This window comes from Bufo gargarizans, chromosome 3, assembly GCF_014858855.1.
Source record: "Bufo gargarizans isolate SCDJY-AF-19 chromosome 3, ASM1485885v1, whole genome shotgun sequence".
Taxonomy (NCBI): domain Eukaryota; kingdom Metazoa; phylum Chordata; class Amphibia; order Anura; family Bufonidae; genus Bufo; species Bufo gargarizans.
In genome coordinates this window covers 126,815,164-126,836,479 of record NC_058082.1, presented here as the reverse complement: position 1 = coordinate 126,836,479, position 21,316 = coordinate 126,815,164, and positions in this window count along the sequence as shown.

Genomic DNA, 21,316 nt, shown 5'->3' with positions numbered 1-21,316 from the left:
TCCGGGATGGTACGGGATCCGGCATAATTACATTTCAATGGGAATTAATGCCGGATCCAGCATTCCGGCAAGTGTTCTGGAATTTTGGCCAGAGAAAATACCGTAAAGGGACTGAACTGAAGACATCCTTATGCATACTGAACGGAATGCTTTCCATTCAGAATGCATTAGGATAAAACTGAAGCGTTTGTTTCCCATATTTAGCCCCTGTGACGGAGCTCAATACCGGAAAAGAATATATATAACGCTAGTGTGAAAGTACCCTTAGTGAGGCAACCTGTTTGTTTATTTCTGGAGTATAAATTCTCCCAGGACAGGGGTGCAGGTTTCCACCAGAATAGCCTCCTGCTAAGCCACGTCTCTTTTTTTTTTATTGGCGCTTTAGAAAAGTCACGAGAACCACAAAAAGTCACAAATTAAGGTGCAAATATGGCAGGTGCCATAATATAATTTTATTTTTTATTTTTTATTGTAAGAAGTACAGGTTGTAAACATCGTATATTGCTTTGACAGCAAATAAATCATGAAAATGATCGATAGTCTTGCTTGTTTTCGTTTTCTATTATATACTGTATACAATGTAGAAAGTGTCCAACAGTTAAAAACTTTCAAATTACCTCCCCTCCCCTCCCCCTCAACCCCCAAATCGAACATCCTTCCCCCCTCCCTCCCCCAGGTGCCTCTGCCTCCATTGAGCTCCATTTGAACAATGGAATAACCTGCTCTACTTATGGACGAACACGCTATCTCCATTTGCTACATCACCTGTATTGCTGCTTTTATATATATCATTTTTAATTTATTGTCTTATATGGTCTTGTTATTACGTGTATGTAATTATTCAATAAAATTTCATATTTTGTGTATGTATGGTATCCCGTGTGGATTACTTTTTTTTTTTTTTTTCATGAAGCTGCCTATTGAATTTTTCTTATGTCTCTCAATCTCCAACCTTTCCATGTAAAGCACATGTTTCATTGTGCCTATGATTTCCTCCCATATTGGAGGCTCCGATTGCAGCCATTTCCTCAGAATAGATTTCTTGACAGACATAAGCAAAATGTGTATACCCCCATCCTACACTCCTTGACCGTGATCATTGGACTGGTCTCTGGGGATGAACTGAAATATACATTGTTGAGGGTTAACTAACATTTCAATCCCCCATACCTTTTGTATAAATTCTACTGTTGTTGACCAGAGAGACTGTATTCTCGTGCCGGTTAGGAGGCCATGTGTAAGATCCGCCCTAGGCACATTTAGGGTAATGTCTAAGGTAGTGGGATGGGGCGTCCCTATAAGGCAGATTGAATGCATAGGTGGCCATATGTAGAATCCTCAATTGGGTCTCTCTCCATTGCTTGTTTTGAATAGCTTTCCTGATAAATTCTAAACCATCCCTCATCTTTTTAGTTTATGATCTGATCACCTAGCTCTCTCTCTCCCAGGCTTGAAAAGCTCTCTCCACCAATCCCACCATTTGCGTATTCTGAATCTTGAAGAATAATTCTGACAGGGATAGCGTTGCAGTCTCTACCCAGAAGCGCCTCAAACCATAAAAGTCTGTCCAACTCTCCCAGCTTGGTCGCCCGAGAGTTACAGTAGGAAATGAGCGTCCGTCAACTGATACTTGGATTTAAAATCTTCCCAGGTAATCAGGGTCTGACCTGATGGGTCTAACATGTGGTTCAACCTAATCCCTTTTTCTTTCCATGCTCTAAACATCTTGTTATCCCTACCTTGGGGGAATGCCGGTAGTGTCCAAAGGGGCATTTGTGGGGACACATAGTATGGGAGTCTATAGAGTTTCCTTGTAGCTTTCCATACCATCATCGTGTCTCTCAGTAATACACTTTGTTTGATTTGAGGAGGAGCGTTGCCAGATCCCACGGATGAGCCAGTTCCCTCTCTAGTGGGGTCGCCGAGAAGTGAGATGATCCCCATGTCCAATCTCTCGCATGGAGGAATAGGGCCGCTAAATTATAATGCCTAATATTCGGTAATTGTAGACCTCCCTCCCACTTTAGCATCGTGAGTTTACTGTACGCTATCCGAGGTCTTTTATGCTTCCAGAGAAAGGCTGTGAAAGCTGACTGTAACCCCATAATGTCTTTATGCTTCAGTAATAGGGGAATGGTCTGCAGGGGGTACAATAATCTCAAAAAGCATGACATCTTGATTAAGTGTGCCCTGCCACTCAAAGAAAGCGGGAAGTCCTTCCACTTGGACAAATCTTGTAATATTTTTTGTATTAAAGGGGGATACTTTAGGGATTACAGTTTTCCCGAGTCCCTTCCTATTTTCTTCCATGTAGTTCTGGTAGCGCCCTTTTAAACCCGCGACTATACAGCGTTCAAATCGCACCACGCCAGACCGGTCACAACCCAGGCTTAAGGTATATATATGATACACTTGGCTCCTTACACTGTATCTCGCCCATGGTTAACAATGCACATATTGTCTGTCGTTTTACTGTCACAACTAGCTCACAGTATGTATTTACAATGCTTTATATGTTGCTGTTCCTTCATTTTTGCAGTCTTGTTAGTCATTATTGACCTCCTCCTAGATCTAACCGGCGGACCCTATAGGACTTCTACATCTATCTATTGCGTGTCTTGTGCCTCTTTCATTCGATGTACTCTGACTTGGTCTACCTGACCTGATTTATTTTCCCCCCCTTTTTTATCTATATCTTTTGTCCTGTGCATATACTTTCTTGCTCCACTTACCTTAGTACCTTGTGTACTATTCTCATGATGAATTTTGTGCAATATGAGAATTTTGCGCAATATGAGACAATCATGTGTAGTATTCTTATGATAAATTTTTCTTGATATGATGATCATGTATTGCGATATTTAATATTATTATTATTTTCACATTTATAGCTTGAAAAAGGGTACCGCATTAGGACCCGAAACGTTGCACCAGCCGTAAATGTAATGTGTGTACTACTGCACGAATAAAACCTTAATAGCAACTTCAATTGGTGTGCTGTTTCTGCCATCTTTTGTGAATAATTATTTAAGACTCCTGGGGTGGAAGGAATCATTGGAGACGGGCACCCACGAAAGCCCTCTACACGAGTGCTGTGGTTACTCTTCTGATTGGAATATCTTGATTAAGTGTGCCCTGCCACTCAAAGAAAGCGGGAGGTCCTTCCACTTGGACAAATCTTATAATATTTTTTGTATTAAAGGGGGATAGTTTAGGGAATACAGTTTTCCCGAGTCCCTTCCTATTTTAATGCCCAGGTATGTCATATAGTCCTTCCTGACCTCTACACTACTGTAACACAATGTGTCAGATGGCGTGCTGGTTAAAAAGAGAAAATGGCTTTTAGTGACATTAATTTTATAACCCGTGACTGAGCCATAGTATGACAGGGACTCTAGTATCTCCCGAAGCTGGGTGTCTGGGGAGTCTATGAACAGCAGTAAATCATCCACAAAACATGCTAGTTTTACTTCTTCTTTGCCTACTCTTATCCAGGGTGGATTCTTTCAAGTATAACACCAAGGGCTCCATTGCTAGATTGAACAGTAGAGGGGATAAGGGACACCCCTGTCTTGTCCCCTTCTCTAACCGTATGGTATTAGAGAGAAAACCCGGAATGAAGACTTTCGCTTGAGGCTGGGAGTACAAGGCCCGTATACAATTCCTGAATTCTCTGTCCAGGCCTATAGTGTCCAAGACCTTGCCGAGCAATGCCAACTCATGTTATCAAAAGCTTTTTCGGCATCCACAGCCAATAAAGCCGGATTACCCCTTCCTTTCTGTCCCCTCAGGCTATCCTGCACTGCCAGTACCCTTCTGATGTTGGGGACCGCAGACCTGCCTTTCATTAAGCCTACCTGGTGATCCCCAATTATTGCCGTCAGCATAGTGGCTAACCGGTTGGCCAGGAGTTTTGCTAAAAGCTTTTTATCCTGGTTTATTAGCGATATGAGCCTATAGGAGCCTGGATGAGCCAAATCCCTTCCGGGTTTGGGTAGGACCTTTTATGTAAGCCATATGTCCCGAGGTCGGCAAATCGTCGCCCTTCAGTATACTATTAAATAGAGGAACGAGCGTCAGGGTCACTTCATCTCACAGAAGTTTATAGAAGCCTACCGAGAAGCCGCCTTTACCGTTCGGGAGGGATATTATCGTATACTTGATTTCTTCCTCCGTTACCTCCTTATTAAGCATGGCCTTGGCCTCATCTGACATGAGTGGCAACTGAATTTTTTTCCAGAAGGTCGTTGGCCCTTCCCTCATTAAAGGCGTCTCGCTAGTATAAGATTTGAAAGTATTCCCCCAGGATCCCCACTATGTCACCCGGCTGGGTATGGAGCACCTCCCTTTTATCTTTCAGGGGGTGATAATGTGCTTGAGTTGTGTGAGGTTTGGTTAGATTTGATAGTAACTTGCCCGCTTTATTCCTGTGCTGGAATAAGTCTGCCCGTTTGCGATCTCCATACCATTTGGATACCTGCTCTAAGCTATAATCATAGGAGTGTTTGGCTGTTACCCATAGTGTCTTCTTCTGCTCTGAAGGTTGATTTAAGAAGGCCGTGTATGTCTCACAAAGGCGTTTAGTGGTGTCATCGAATTTAACTCTAGCTTCCTTTTTTTTCCCAGTGGTATACGACATGATACGTCCTCTCAAGACCACCTTTGCCGTATCTCATAGCAAGGCTAATTGGAGGGCGTGCTCCCTGTTGTCTTGGAGAAATTCCCACCACTATCCCCTGAGTCTGTCAGTGAAGTCCTCGTCTAATAGAAGGTGTTGGGGAAGTCTCCATATATAATCGGATCCCCGTGGCGTTTCGTCAACCAGTCGTAGCACTACCGGAGCATGGTCAGAAATGACCATATCCAGCACCTCTACTTTCTGTACTTTGAATAGCATGTTTAGGGAAATTATGTAGTCTATTCTCGACCAGGACATTTGCGAGTGGGAAAAGTGTGTGTATTCTCTCTCCCTCGGATGCTGGTGCCTCCAAGCATCCACCAGTCCCGTGTTCCGCAGTAGCTGCAGGAGGGTGGAGGCCTCCCCCGCCCTCGATACCCCCCATGTGCTATTCTGACGTCTGTCTTCCTCTACTTTGTGAACACGGTTGAAGTCCTCCGCCACTATCGGGGGTCCCTGACTCTCTTGCATTAAGCTCGCCTCTAATTTCTTGTAAAATTCGGCCTGGCAGGAGTTCGGAGCGTATACATTTTAAATTATAAGGGCGCCCACCTGCAACCTCAGTGTCAATTTTAGAATCCTCCCTTCTTCAAGTGTTTCTACCAAAACGATAGTGACTTGCAGGCATTTATGGAGAAGGATTAATATCCCAGCCCTCCTTCCTATCGATGAGGAGCCAACTACCTGTTCCACCCAGTTTCTTTAATCTCCAGAGTTCCGTCTCATCGAGATGTCTCTTGTAACAAGGCTACGTCAACATCTAATTTTTTAAGGTGACGCAGGACGGAGGTTCGTTTTGATTGGGATCTCAGTCCCTTTACATTCCATGTCACTATCCGCATGGTGGGAGGCAATATTGTTGATCTGGCGAAGACACATCCCTATGATATAGGCGTCCTCCCACATTGGGGATCCTGGTATTACCTATCGTTATTCAGCAGATTAAGCTAGAAGCACTCAGAAAGATCAGAAGCACCCCTCCCACCTCTTCCCATTTGAACCCCACCCAATACCCTCCCATGCAACGGTAGGACAAAACATTTGGACTTCTATTTATTCACAACATATGCATAGCCGTTGCAACTATCTAGCTTGCAGAAAAACATAATAACCCGGTACCTGTGCCCCTCTTACCCTCAGCACAGTGTTCACTTCTCACCTCAGTTGGCCCTATCATCTCACCCCCTCTCTACAAAACTCAGGCCCAACGTCTCCTGTCAGGCTAGCTTCAAGAGTGTCCGATAAAGCAGATCTCTTACGTGTCCCGCGGAAAAAGGCCGACGTCTGCTCCGTCATCCCCAGGATGGATCTTGGGTTTGGGATGGATACGGCTCGTAATTCTCGGCCACCGTTGTTGTTCGCGGGGAGCACCTGTGAGGTGGCCTGTCCTCTCGTCTCCCACAGCCAGTCCTTTGGAGCCTCCCAGGTGGGCTGGAGCAAGAGTCTGTCGTCTTCTTCGGCCCACAATACTTCTTTCGGCGTCTGGAAGATCCTGTATGGTGCCGTCGTCCCGGAACACACTCAATAGTGCTGGATACTGGAGAGAGAACTTGACCTTTTGTTTGGCTAAGGTGGAGCAGATGTCCGAAAAAGCCCGTCTGCGCCTCGCCAACCTCTGCCGAGTAGTCTCCAAACAGCAGGAGTTTGTGGTCCCTTACGATGAGCTGTTGTGGGGAGCGCCGGTATTTGCTGAGGATCTCCTCCGCTGCGTAGTTCAAGTATCTCGCTATTGAGTTTCTGGGCCTCTGGGGGTTGGATCACCCAGCTCTTGACCTAGCGCCCTTTGAGGGCCCAATCTGTGTGTACGTTCGACCTTGAAGACTCCCTGTAGGCCCAGAGCCTGTGGTATTTCGACAGCGCAAATCTGTTAGCAAATCTGATAGCTGATTCGGCGGAATGGATTTCGGCAGCCCCACTATTCTCAGGTTGTTTCTCCTGGAGTGGTTCTTAAGGTCATCCAATTTCTCCTTTAAGACCTGGTTACTCCGGAGCGTTTCTTTGCTTTGGGTCTTCGCCTTCTTCAATTCTTCCTCTACCATGAGGATTCTTTGTTCCATCTCAGCTATTTGCATGGTGTGATGGGATACCTCCATTTGTAGGGCGACAACATGGTGGTGACTGCTGCCTCCAGGGTGGCTTTGATGTCTGGCGACAGGAGTTGGGCGACTGCCAGCGCCATTTCTTCACAAGATGCCGGCAGGTCCGATTCAGGGCTAGATGGTGGTCCCCTGTCTGTTCCCTCTTGCTGTCCTGGGTCAGTAGCGCCTTGGAGAGGTGGGGGGGGGGCTGGGGTGCCGATCTGGTTATTCTGTGTGGCTTATCCGGCGTGGCTGCCGTCTTGCCGAGCTGCTGCTGCAGCTGTCAGAGCCTCTGGTGCGGCCTCGGCGAGTCCGGGACGTACGCACCGCTTTTGCTCAAAAATGTTTCCATGTAGGTGTCGGGGCTTTAGTGAGCTCTACGACACCTTAATAATGCCGGTGTGCGCGGCTTGGTACTAGGGAATTGGGCGGTGGGGCACGGAGCTCTCCTCAATCCCTGCCGTCCATGCGTGCGACGGAACCGGAAGTCAGGTGCCATAATTTTTTACTTTTTAACGCCACAATAGTCACCATTAATGGAAGAGTACTGTCTGCCAACATGAATCAGCTGACTCCCAAAATATATGAAAAAGAGAACACCTTGACCTCCACACCTTCAACATACTGTATATCTGTTATGTATGGGTTAAAAGTATGGTACATGTAGAACTTTTTAAAGACCTAGATTAGATTATTTTTCACAGGTCCACAGTGATATGCCTTTCCAACGAGCCCTCCCGTTTGGTCATACCACCAGCTAATAACCAAAGTAATCGTCGTATGCAACAATGACAAAAGCTGGACTTGAGGTCCTGGTAGGTTGTTACTAGAGATGAGTGAAGTTATAAAAAATTTGATTTGGCTGCTTCGCCGAATTTCTCAAAGAAATTAGATTCGTAACCAAATTACTTTGTCTTGCAGTGAATTTCTTTGTATGTAGTGAGTGCAATGACAATAATCACAGGGCAAAGGCATTTTCAGGAGTTTTGGTGATGTAAAACGGCTAGGGCAGCGCCCATCAGAGCCGGTGACATCACCGAACACACTGCTGGGCGGAAGCCTCCGCCCCCGAAATGGTGTTATTGTATATAAAAGAGCCCTTGCCCTGCGCGATCGAGCGCAGGGCAAAAAGAGCATCGAAGCATCAGGAGGGCTGTCTGGGTGAAATTATGGGTATGAACCCGGACAACTCCTTTTTTTATTTATTTGTCACGCAAAATACCTATGGACTTTTCAGTCTAAAGTTTAGTCATATTTATTACAAAGGTTCCATCAGTTTGTATGTAACCAGGGGGCTGGAATACACTTGCTACCTTTTTGCAAAAAGTCTCATGATAAATATGGCAAAAAATGTAATTCCACCCACAAAATATCTAGCATCCACCAAGTAAGTGCAAAATGTTTGGCTCAGCCATTTTGGGGGGGGGGGGGGGGGGGGGGCTACAGTCAGCAGCAAGTGGGCTGTCAATGCTTAACTTGTTGCCGGATAGGACGTAGAGGAGGGGTTTGGCAATGGGTCCCAATCTGGTAGCTGAAGAGGGGAAGTGCAAGTGTTGAGCAAAAATCCTGTGGGGCTCAGGAATGTGAAGGATCACTGATCTTCCTGACTGATGCTGAAGAGGAAGCCCCATCACTAAGAAACATTCTCCCGAAGGAGGAACAACAGAGGGCCAAAAGCTCTAGGATGTGGGACAGAGTGATCCATGAGAGATATTGGAAAACTTGGAATTGGGCTACCTGGTAATCAAGATGGCATATATAATAGACTTTTGCTATGATTTCTTCTTTAAGCATAAAGTATGTAACACAGCAGATGTTGTCATGCAGGTGACCATTCAATGTCTTAGGTCGGTGCCCAGTGAGCCATTAATTAAATGGGTAAAAGGGCAATCCAAGATAGAATCTGAAATCCTTCATCTTCCAGAAACCACCAACCTTTGATGTTATGTCTTTGCCAATATCATATCTAATATAAAATATGAAGTGTTTACCCAGAGAGGTAACATTTGCAGCAGTCACAGTGTTGTTAAAGGTTCTGCTCTTCTTCAATTTTAGATGTCCATCAATGACATAGAGCGAAGAAAGCTCAAGCTTGAGCCAAAACTAGTCACTGATGATGCTATTATGCTTTGATTAAAAGTTTCTTCATATCGTCAAGAAAGTGAGTGCCGGTACTTCTTTGCTATATACTAGTGGGATGCCTTCCATGGACACGAACATCATGTGCAAACCCCAGTGCCGACCCATCTTCTCCAATACATGAATGGCATAGAGACAGGTTTAGCGTTAAGTACCCATCCGTATTGAGGATACTCTTGCTGTTGGTGGATGGGACCAGATATTTTATGATCAAGATATATTTGCTGAGCACTATATACTGTATTTTTTCATTTTATAAGACGCGCTTTTTTCCCTAAAAGTTGGGGGGAAATGGCAGTGCAACTTATAAAGCAAATGGTGTGCTGTCGGGTTGTAATAATTCAATTAAGAATTATTAATTATGGTCATAAAAATAATTAATCATAAAAAAATTAAATTTATAAAATTTGTCATAAATTCTTAAAATCATTACCTGGTGAATCGTAGACAACCTAATTGATACAATTCACATCTGAGGCCGACTATTTCCTCAGATAAATAAGTTCTTTTTGACGTGAGATGACGTTAATGATAAAACATGTAGTTCTGCATTATACAATAATACACAGGTTTATAAAAATATGCAGATTTATTGGATACAAGGTTATAAACATATATAAGTAAATAAACACAATGATACATGCAAATGAATATATATAGCGTTAATATAAAGCATTACAAGCTTAACAATACATGTGAGTGGAAATAACTTGTCACATTATAACCAAGCTATTATTAGGTTAGGATATCAAAGTAGGAACATAATTTATATACATTACTACTGTTCAGAGAAAACCTCATGATATCAGGACGGGCATGTCTAATCCTAGACATCAATATGGAATGCTAAATACATTCCACCCCCCTCTAACCAACTACACGTCACATGACTTCAGGCATGGGCAAATCCATTCAAGGATATAGCTTAGAAGAGATAACTGTATCCTTCCGCCCCATCCTGGACTATTTTCACATATATAACTTTGGTAAGACTATTAAGACAAATGACAGGGATATATGATCTTTGCTAGATCATATCTTAAATGGAAAGGACTTGAAATAAGTCTTTCCTGTGGGAAACCATCACTTAGCTTGGCGAAGAATGTTCTATCAATATATATATATATCTAAGCAATTATTTAATGCTTTGCTAGATTATGAGTCTAGATTCTTCTGCAGGTAGAATGAAGCCTCACAATATCCTAAAACTACATCTCAATATGGAGATGATCAATTAATTTAATTATGTATTTATTCGCCAATCTAGATGGTATAATTTCACCCACACTATCAAATTAGTCTTAATAGAATGAAATATAATTTTCTGTATCTCTTACCAAGTCCTAGTAGAAATCTCACTTCTGCTCCTAGGAAAGCTGGATGGTCCATCATAGCACATCTCACCATGGCTTCCATCTTGATAGACCCCTCTAGACAGCTTTACTTCTCTTTCCTCTCTTTCTTGTGTGTTTCTCTGTCCTCTGTCCTCTTTCTCCACCCTGTGTATGGTTTATGATCCCAAACTTATCAGTTAGACACACCTTCCTAATTTGGAGCTTTCCAATCATTGTCGGATGGGTGTGATCATTGATAAGAAATGACATCATAACCTTACCCAGAATGCACTTTTGCTACTGTTGTAATGTCACCTACTCATACCTAGGTGGCACTGCTGTGTAAGCTATTTGCATCATAGTATAAAGGGTTAACTTCTGTAAGTCTGAATAAAGGTATAATATACAATTGACCTTAAAAGCTTTAATTCAAGGCTATAGGGATTAGATTTGACACTTGTAGCAATTAGAGACAGACCTCTAGGCGTCTTCTCTGAATGTTTCTCACAATGTTTATTTGTACATCGTAAATAACTTTACTGGCTTTGTTTTCTCAGAGATATCATTATCTCCTCTCATACCAAAGAGGTGAATAATTGTTACAAAACACACATCTTCACAGACACTCTTTTAGAGACAAATATTCTCCTAATGAGAAATATATATAATATACTGGATACATGTTGTCTTCATAACATATAACAGTATAATATATATTGTATGTCCTACTTATTGTCTTATGCTAAGGACTAAGGCTCATTAAATGAATACATGAATACTATATATTTGCTTCATTGATAAATGCCTAATTGTATAGGTAATTATCACCAGCTGCATAGAGCTTATCTTTACCTCCCGTCATAAATTTATCAGTAGATAAGGAGGCCTCTTCTCAGACTGGTACATTCATGAGAAGAATAACACTAAAAAGTAGAAACCTTCGTGTGACCTTACTTTGGTCTTCTCAAGACATAAAAATTTGTAACTATAGTTGAGCATGGCTCTTAAAGGTAATGAACATCCATCTTGACTAAAAATGAATTGGATATCAATGTATTTACCTATGAAAAGGCACGACAGTGCTTTTTAAGTGTCTGACACTACTACATCCCTAGCCGCTATGCTGTACTTCACGGCCTGTGATGTATGAGCAGGTAGGGAGGAGGTGCTGGATGCCGACAACTGCTGTTTCACTCGCGGCGGGGCCCGGTGCAGTTACTGTACTCCATTACACCAGGCCCCGCTCACAGCTGTTTTCATATGTAATGTAATTCATTCATGTAATTTTCAAGCAGTGGCTCTGCTTTAAACTAGCGCAATCCTCTGTAGTAGTACTCACTATCAAAGCGGCAGGCTGGCAGAGTAACCTCACTCACTCATTCACGCTCCTGCTCCTACTTCATTGATGAAATAACATGTACATTTTCCCTTTATATATCAAATGCAATATTGTATTGTATTGTGGCTCTGTGGCAGACTTTGCCGACAACACAAACTCAACTAACAGATGTTGGTTTATATCTGGAAACATGTTCAACTAACTGTTCTGTAGAAAATTACATAACAATAACTTTTTGCCTTTAGCGGCCAATGGCTAGGGTTGTATTTCTAATACACTAAAGACTAAAGTAATACTGTTTTCCTACTGATAGTATATAGCACAAAGTGCCATCAATGTTTTGTAACTTTTCCCAGTGCAAGATTTTATATTGCATAGCACATAGGGAATGTTTCTTACTGATCTTTTCTTTCAGTAAAACTACAGCTGCTTCTTCATGAAGATGGGGTTTGAATTCCCTGCATCCCAAAACTGAGAAAAGATACATTTTTCAGGATGCACAATTAGATTTCAGACTTCTAAACGTGCAGAGATGTGTCAACTTTGCTAAATTTTGTGCTGAATTTAAAATCTAACAGAATTACTTCCAATATACATTAAATCACTAAAAGGCTAACAAGATTGCCTCGTTAGATGTGAAATTGCCTGAATAGCACTGAAATAGAATGATTAAAATTCAAATTAATTTATTACTTACCAGATTGTTTCATTAGATGCCTGTTTAAGCTACCCAGGAAGCATACCCTTCTTTTTCCCAGTGTAAGTTGTGGTAATGACATACTGGAAAATGTACATAAAAAATGGTCTTGGTAGAATAAAACTGTATGAGTCATTTGGTGAGGAAGACCTGTATGTATATGTAGAACGTAATCTTAAAAGGTCATTAAACCCAGAATGCAAACCAAAAATAACAACCAATAAATAACAACCAACATCACATAACATAATCTCCTAATGTGTTTTTGTTATTTGCCCTAGTTTCATCAGATATCACATTTGCAGACTATGAAAAATTAATTAGAAAAGCAGTGCCTTGTTCTCTCATGCTGCAGCCATGTTTTCTCCCCCTCCTTTTCCCCCTTTTCATGCTACTGCACGTGAGCCAGGAAGTTTAGGAGGAGGGGACTGGGTTTAGTCTGGATAATTTCTTTCTACAGCATGAGTGTGACCAACTTGTTGGATAGAATCTCCTATACTACATCTACAGATTTTGCACGTGATTTTCGGGAGGAAAGTGTTCCTTCTTGGCAGTCGCCTGCTTGCTGGTGGAAGAGACTGCTGCCATTACATGAGCGATCTCCTCCTCAGTATTGGGCCAAGCGATACTGAATCACTGTTTGCAGACAGCAGATCGTGATTACACAGCACGATCTTCCGCCAGCAAGCAATAATTTTTAAACCTGCTAAAAGGTCCAATTACCCCGTGAATGAGCATTTGCTCATTCATTGGATAATTGGCAGCAGTATTTTACTGCCAGATCATTGCTAACGAGTTTTCCTGCAAACTCTCGTTAACAATGATCTTCAGTATTATCTGTAGGTGTAATATAAGATTTACTTATAGTACAAAATAAATTTGATAACAGCACTAGCTCTAGTACGAGCCATAGAACATACAATTGAATAGCTAATCTGCCTAATCCTCCCTTCACTGTATGATTGTGCAGATTTCCCTTTGCAGCTTTAGAAAGCTGAGCTGGGTAACATGTAAAGGTATGCTGGGACCAAACTATTATGTATTTTTATATATATATATATATATATATATATATCAGAGAGAGCGGCCAACTAGTGTAGTTGATGTAATGATGGTTATGACCACCCTACAATTCATCAGTAGTGGCTGAGCCTTATAAAAAAAACACCAGCCTATGTGCTCTCCCATGGTCCCAGGTTGGCAGTGTATAATGTGATGGGAAAAAGAATCAAACCAGCAAAGGAGGCAATATGGACAATCACAGTACGTTAGTAAATACCTTGTATTAACTTTTTCTACAATATAAATGTCACTTGCTGAAGTGACAAAACCCCTTTCAGCCTACCCCTATTCTGAACTTCCTGTGTGACTGTGAGGTCATGTTAGTTATCTAATAGCAATGTCACCTGCATTGTAATCCTGTTGATGATGATTAAAGATAAGCAAATTTCTAAGAAATTTGATTCGGACAGTTCGCCGAATTCCTCAAAAAGATTTGATTCAATCCAAGTTTATTTGTGATGAATCACATTTAAAAAAAAGCTATTTCCTGCTGCCTGTTTAGTAGTGTAGAACACTGTGCATTGCAGAAACATGCATGAAAAATCTGCTGTGCTGGTGAAACAGTACTGAGAGTCAGTATGAAACGCATCACTCTTAGAATCACTTCACACTTCACTTATTTGGTCAAGTATTTCGGAGTCGTGAGATAGTTTCAGTAAGCTTTGAGATTCTGACCTGAAAGAAAACTAGTCCACAATTATAATGAAATGCAAATAAAAGACCGGTTAAAAACAAAGAATAAATGGTTGACTCACTTCGCTGAGGGAGGTCTATGGGATAAAGCTCAAAACACCCATAGACTCAGCCTCCCCCGCCAGGATCGCTTGTAGTATCTCAGGAAAGACACGGCAGTACGACTAGTGTTACTTCTGGAGGTTTCCTTTTATTAAATATCGCAGGTGGGCTAAATGCGTTTCGGGGGTCACTTACATCCTCTTCTTCAGGAGCAGTCAACATAAACAGACAGCAATAGCATCACCTATAGAATGAGTGCTGCTGGCTGAGCTACAGTTCATTGAGGGAACCATGAATGCCAGCATGTACTGTGACATACAGAAGCAGAGCATGATCCTCTCCCTTCAGAAACTGTCCTGCAGGGCAGTATTCCAACATAATAACAATCCTAAACACTAGTGGTTTGATCGAACACTAAAGTGCTCGAGTAGAACACCTTGGGATGCTCGGGTGCTCTACTGAGCACCCGAGCACAATGGTAGTCAATGGGAGAAGAGAACCCGAGCATTAAACCAGGCACCTCCTGCTCTGAAGAGGGGAGGGTGTCTGGTGCACATGGAAAGGTCAGAAATTGATGGAAACACCACTGAAATGGTTTGGGAACAGCATGGGGAGGATGTCTGGATGCATCTTGGACTCCTAGCTCGCTGCTGAGAATGATGTTGTCTGAATAGTACGCCAATTTTACAGACTGACAATAATATGCACAAAACTGAAGATAAAATCGATTTTAGAGGAATAATTACATAGCCACATAGTATATAAGGCCGAAAAAAGACATTTGTCCATCCAGTTCGGCCTGTTATCCTGCAAGTTGATCCAGAGGAAGGCAAAAAAAAAAACTCTGAGGTAGATGCCAATTTTCCCCACTTACGGGGAACAAAAATTCCTTTCCGACCCCATTCATGCAATCATATAACTCCCTGGATCAACGACCCCTCTCTAGTAGCTATAGCCTGTAGTATTATTACACTCCAGAAATACATCCAGGCCCCTCTTGAACTCTTTTAGTGAACTCACCATCACCACCTCCTCAGACAGAGAGTGCCATAGTCTCACTGCTCTTACCGTAAAGAATCCTCTTCTATGTTTGTGTACAAACCTTCTTTCCTCCAGGCGCAGAGGATGTCCTCTTGTCACAGTCACAGTCCTGGGGATAAATAGATTATGGGAGTGATCTCTGTACTGACCCCTGATATATTTATACATAGTAATTAGATCTCCCCTCAGTCATCTTTTTTCTAAAGTGAATAACCCTAATTTTGGTAATTCTTGACCATTTCTCTTTACAGAACTGTTTCAGTTCAGCAATATTCTTGGGATGTCTGGTGTGAATCGCTTTCTTGATGTCATGCCACAGCATCTCAATCGGGTTGAGGTCAGGACTCTGACTGGGCCACTCCAGAAGGTGTATTTTCTTCTGTTTAAGCCATTTTGTTGTTGATTTACTTCTATGCTTTGGGTCGTTGTCCTGTTGCAACACCCATCTTCTGTTGAGCTTCAGCTGGTGGACAAATGGCCTTAAGTTCTCCTGCAAAATGTCTTGATAAACTTGGGAATTCATTTTTCCTTCCATGATATCAATCCGTCTAGGCCTTGACACAGCAAAGCAGCCCCAAACCATGATGCCCCCACCACCATACTTCACAGTTAGGATGAGGTTTTGATGGTGGTTTGCTGTGCCTCTTTTTCTCCACACATAGTTTTGTGTGTTTCTTTCAAACAACTCAACTTTGGTTTCATCTGTCCACAGAATATTTTACCAGTACTGCTGTGGAAAATCCAGGCGCTCTTGTGCAAACTGTAAACGTGCAGCAATGTTTTTTTTTGGACAGCAGTGGCTTCCTCTGTGGTATCCTCCCATGAAATCCATTCTTGTTCAGTGCTTTACGTATTGTAGATTCGCTAACAGGGATGTTAGCATATGCCAGAGACTTTTGTAAGTCTTTAGCTGACATTGTAGGATTCTTCTTCACCTCATTGAGCAGTCTGCGCTGTGCTCTTGCAGTCATCTTTACAGGACGGCCACTCCTAGGGAGAGTAGCAGCAGTGCTGAACTTTCTCCATTTATAGACAATTTGTCTTACCGTGGACTGCTGAACAGCAAGGCTTTAAGAGATACTTTTATAACCCTTTCCAGCTTTATGCAAGTCAACAATTCTTAATTGTAGGTCTTCTGAGAGCTCTTTTGTGAGAGGCATCATTCACATCAGGCAATGCTTCTTGTGAAAAGCAAACCCAGAACTGGTGTGTGTTTTTTATAGGGCAGGGCAGCTGTAACAAACACCTCCAATCTCATCTCATTGATTGGACTCCAGTTGGCTGACACCTCACTCCAATTAGTTTTTGGAGATGTCATTAGTCTAGGGGTTCACATACTTTTTTCACCTGCGCTGTGAATGTTTACATGGTGTGTTCAATAAAAACATGGTAACATTTAATTATTTGTGAGTTATTAGTTTAAGCAGACTGTGATTGTCTATTGTTGTGACTTCAGATCACATTTTATGACCAATTTGTGCAGAAATCCATATCATTCCAAAGGGTTTGCATACTTTTTCTTGCAACTGTATATATTTTTAGCGCAACCTGCACTAAATTGTGTGCGATTAGAGACCCAAAAGTCTTTTAAGGACTATTGTTGTATCTGGCAGCAATATATATTCTTTAGCACAACCTGCGCTAAATAGCTTGCAATTGTTTGGCTGCTGCAGACAGCGACATCATCTGCGCTACATCTCCTGTGTAACTTGCAACTGTATTGCTGCCAGACACAACAATAGTCCTAACCCACTTCACATCCGCCCATAGGATTTAAACGTCCTATAGGTGGATGTTTATCTCTGAATGGACGTTCTGGAACGTCCATTTAGAGATGGCAGCTGCACACTAATCGTGCAGCTGCCAAGCGAGGGGCCTGAGGGTAACCCAGAGAGAAGGCAGGAACAGTTCCCAGGTGTTCCTGCCTTTTAGATCGCTGTATACATAGTGCTATGCGCTTCCTGTCCCGGCCCGGTGGTCATGTGACCGATGGGAGAGTGCAGGAGCTGTCGGGTCTTCTACAGACCTCGATCAGCCCTTGTCACGGACGGTGTACAGGAAACAAGACAATGCAACATGCATATAATGTCACGGACGGTGTACAGGAAACAAGACAATGCAACATGCATATAATGTCACGGACGATGTACAGGAAACAAGACAATGCAACATGCATATATGACTCACTGGATCCAAAGCTAAGGAACCAAAAGGGAGACCCCTGCACAAGACCTGGCACTTTCCCTGGCTGCTCAGCCTATGCAAAAATCCCAAAGGTAGATGGTTGCATATCCACGTACCTCGACTATATAACACCTGAACACCCTACAATAGTGAGGGGACACGACCACCGGCTCCCTACACCAGACACGGAGGGAGTCAGGGTCACCTGGGATCCAGCAAACAGAAAATAACAGATAAATGTACAGCACTTAACTTAGTAGCAGACTGGGAAATAGGATCAGCATGCACACACACTCCAGGAAGAAGTATAAGCCGCCCAGTAATGCATTATGGGGAGGAATTTAAAGGGAAGAAATCAGTCCAACTACATGACAGCTGAGAGAGGCTAACGAGATGAGGAACTGAACACCACAACAAAGAAAACTCAAGGAGGAGGTTCTGAAAGGCTTCTGTCAGAGCTTCTCAGCTGTCTGGTTGTGACAGCCCTGCATTGAGGCTGTACCGCGTTGTATTCTTCTGTACAGCCTCTCTGGGGGGTGTATTTCCCCTGTAACTTGGGCTACTATGTCATCCCCAATTAAGTATTTTAAAAAATGTTAAAAAATTAAAAAAATAAAATAGACATATTTGGTATTGCCATGTCTGTAACAGCCGGCTCTATAAATATATCACATGATCCATCCCGTCTAACAAACACCATAAAATAAAAAATAAAAACTGTGTCAAAAAAATCCATTTTTGTCACCTTACATCACAAAAAGTGATGAAAAAAATGAGCTCCTACCTAAGACAATCTGTCAAAAAATAAAACAAATCTATGACTCTCAGACAATGGAGACACTAAAATATATTTTTTTCTTCAAAACTGCTATTATTGTGTTAAAGTGAAATAAATAAAAAATACATATTAGGTTTCGCCGCATCCATAAAAACCAGCTGTATAAAAATACTACATGACCAAACCCCTCAGATGAACATTATATATTTTTTTTATAAAAACTCCTAACAACACTAAGCAATCAAAAAGGCGTATGCCCCCAATAGTAGCACTCCAACCGTCCTCTCATCTTGCAAAAAATGAGACTCTAAGACAATCGGGCAAAAAATAAAAAAGCTATAGCTAGACTATGGAGACACTAAAACATAATATATTTTGGTTTAAAAAATGATAATATTGTGTAAAACTTAAATAAGAAAGAGTATACATATTAGGTATTGCCACATCCATAATGATCTGCTGTATACAAATGTCACATGACCTATCCCCTCAGGTGAATGCTGTAAAAATAAATAAATAAAAACTGTGCTAAAACAACATACTGTAGGTGTAGACTACATAGGTATAGGCTGTATATAAGTATAGAATGTATATAGGTGTAGGCTGTATATAGGTTTAGGCAGTATATAGTTGTAGGCTGTACATAGGTATAGGCTGTATATAGGTGTAGACTGTATATAGGTATAGGCTGTATATAGGTGTAGACTGTATATATGTATAGGCTGTATATAGGTGTAGACTGTATATAGGTATAGGCAGTATATAGGTATAGACACTATATAGGTATAGGCTGTATATAGGTATAGACCTTATATAGGTATAGACTGTATATATGTATATATATATGTTGAATATGTATAAATGCTATATAGGTGCAGGCTGTATATAGGTATAGAATCTATATAGGTATGGACTGTATATAGGTATATCTATCTATCTATCTATCTATCTATCCCACAGGGGTTATATTATCCGGCATGGTGTATTATAATGTATACTGTACAGCATGGTGCAGCAATGATAATGTATATTGTACAGCATGGTGTATGGAATATACTGTATATTTTACTGTATGGTGGAGGGGTTATAATGTATATTGTAAAGCATGGTGCAGGGATTATAATGTATACTGTACAGAATGGTGCAGGAATTATAGTGTATATTACACTGCATGGTGTATTCTGTAAAGCATGGTGTAGGGATTATAATGTATATTACACAGCATGGTGCAGGTATTATAATGTATATTATACAGCATGGTAATTATTTCACTAGGTGGGTGAAGAAAAGTGCTCATCAGAGACTCTAGACTGAAGTTGCAGCTGATGGAGCTGGTACTGCTACTACCCCTTTCCCTTCCCCCACTAACAGCCATGGCAGTGGTACGTGAGTGCAGAGGGCACCCCAGTCAGATTTTCATGAGGATATGCAATGGCATACATAGAGAGCAGCCAACTGACTACATAGGATGTATCAATAGTAGTTCAGTTTATACTCCCTCTCAGCGGGTGTAAAAAAAAAAGGCCCCCATTTTGGACCAGTAGTGAGGGTGTAACATGGAGAGCCAGTATTCATCCCTCTGCCCAATTGTGACAATTTGGCTGTCACTACGCAAGCAACCGAGCATGCATCGGGATTCGGAGGGACTTCATGCCTCCATCTCCACTGCATACTGCCATTGTGTCTCGGGGTCATCTGCCTGGTCTTCCTCATCGCCCTGTAGCTCCTCCTGTTCCTCCTCTCCTGTCACTTGTGTAGAAAAAACACCCATTTCTGTATACATTGCTTGTGCGTGAATGTCCTCCTCCTTCTCAAAATCAGCTCCCACAAGGCCCATGTGGCCGTGAGATGTAGTTGACACGTCTCCTCTCCCCTGGCCAGTCAGATTTTGCAGCATCTGTTCCAGGATATGAATCAGTAGAATGACGTAGTCATCCCGTAGTCCTGGCCACTGACAAAGTGGCCTCCTCAAAGGGCCTGAGCAAACGGCAGGTGTCATACATGAGCTGCCCAGACTAACGTTAAAGTTACACAGGGGAGTGATCCTGTCTGCCTGCATCATCAATAAATAATTTATGGCCTTCCTCTGCTCATATAGTCGGTCCAACATGCAGAGGGCGGAGTTCCAATGGGTGGAAATGTTGCATATGAGGCAATGTTTGGGAACTCCATTCTGCCTTTGCAGCTCATGAAGGGCTCAAGAGTGGCTGAAGTGCATGCACAGTTTCCTGGCCATTTTCAGGATGTTTTGCAAATGGGTGGAAGACTTCAAGAACTGGTTTACAACCAGATTAACCACATGCACCGTGCTGGGCGCATGGCTCAGCCCTCCTTGACGCAGCACCGATACAATTTTCTTCCCGTTTTCGGTGACCACAGTTCCCATCTTAAGTTGGCGAGGAGCCAGCCAGGATTCAATTTCTTGATGGAGGATGTGGAGCAGTTCCTCCCCTGTGCGAATTTGTTCGCCCAGGCAAACTAGGTGCAGAACAGAGTGACACCGCCGTGCCCTGGACATATGGTCCACTTTAGGAGCACTCCGAATTGTGCCTGCAGTGGAGGCTAAGGACAAGGTGAAGTATGAGGAGGCAGCAGTGGACACTGGCACAGGACCCACAGCTTGAGAACGAGGAGGCCGCAGTGCCGTCACCTGGCCAAGTTGCTGGTGTGGCTGGATAGGAACCACACTTACCCAGTGGGTCGTAAAGGATATATATTGTCCTTTACCGTAGTTACAGCTCCACACGTCGCCGCTGTTGTGAACTGTAGCAGACACTGACATGCTCAAGAACTGGCCCAACTTCTGTTTAACATACTGTACATGTGCAGGGCTGATACTGCTTTCTTGGAGAAGTAATGATGGCTTGGGACTCTCCACCTTGGCTTGGCACAAGCCATCAGTTCTCTGAAAGGTGCAGAGTCCACCACATGGAAAGGGAGGGACTGCAGTACCAGCAACTTGGAAATGAGTGATGAGGAGGAGCAGGAACATCAGGACCAGTAAATGATGGGAAGGAAACACATTTCCCTTCTGCTGAGGTGGTGGAGCATTGACTCTAGGAAAAGGGGTGCGGGCCACTGGGTGATGCAGCGGTTGCTGCCTCAGGATGTACCACTACATTAGCACCACGGTTTTCCCAGGTAACTTTATGGTGGCGCTGCATGTGTTGACGTAGGGCCATAGTGTCAACATTGGCCCCCTGGCCACGCTTCACCTTCTGCCCACAGATTCTGCAAATGGCCATGCTGAC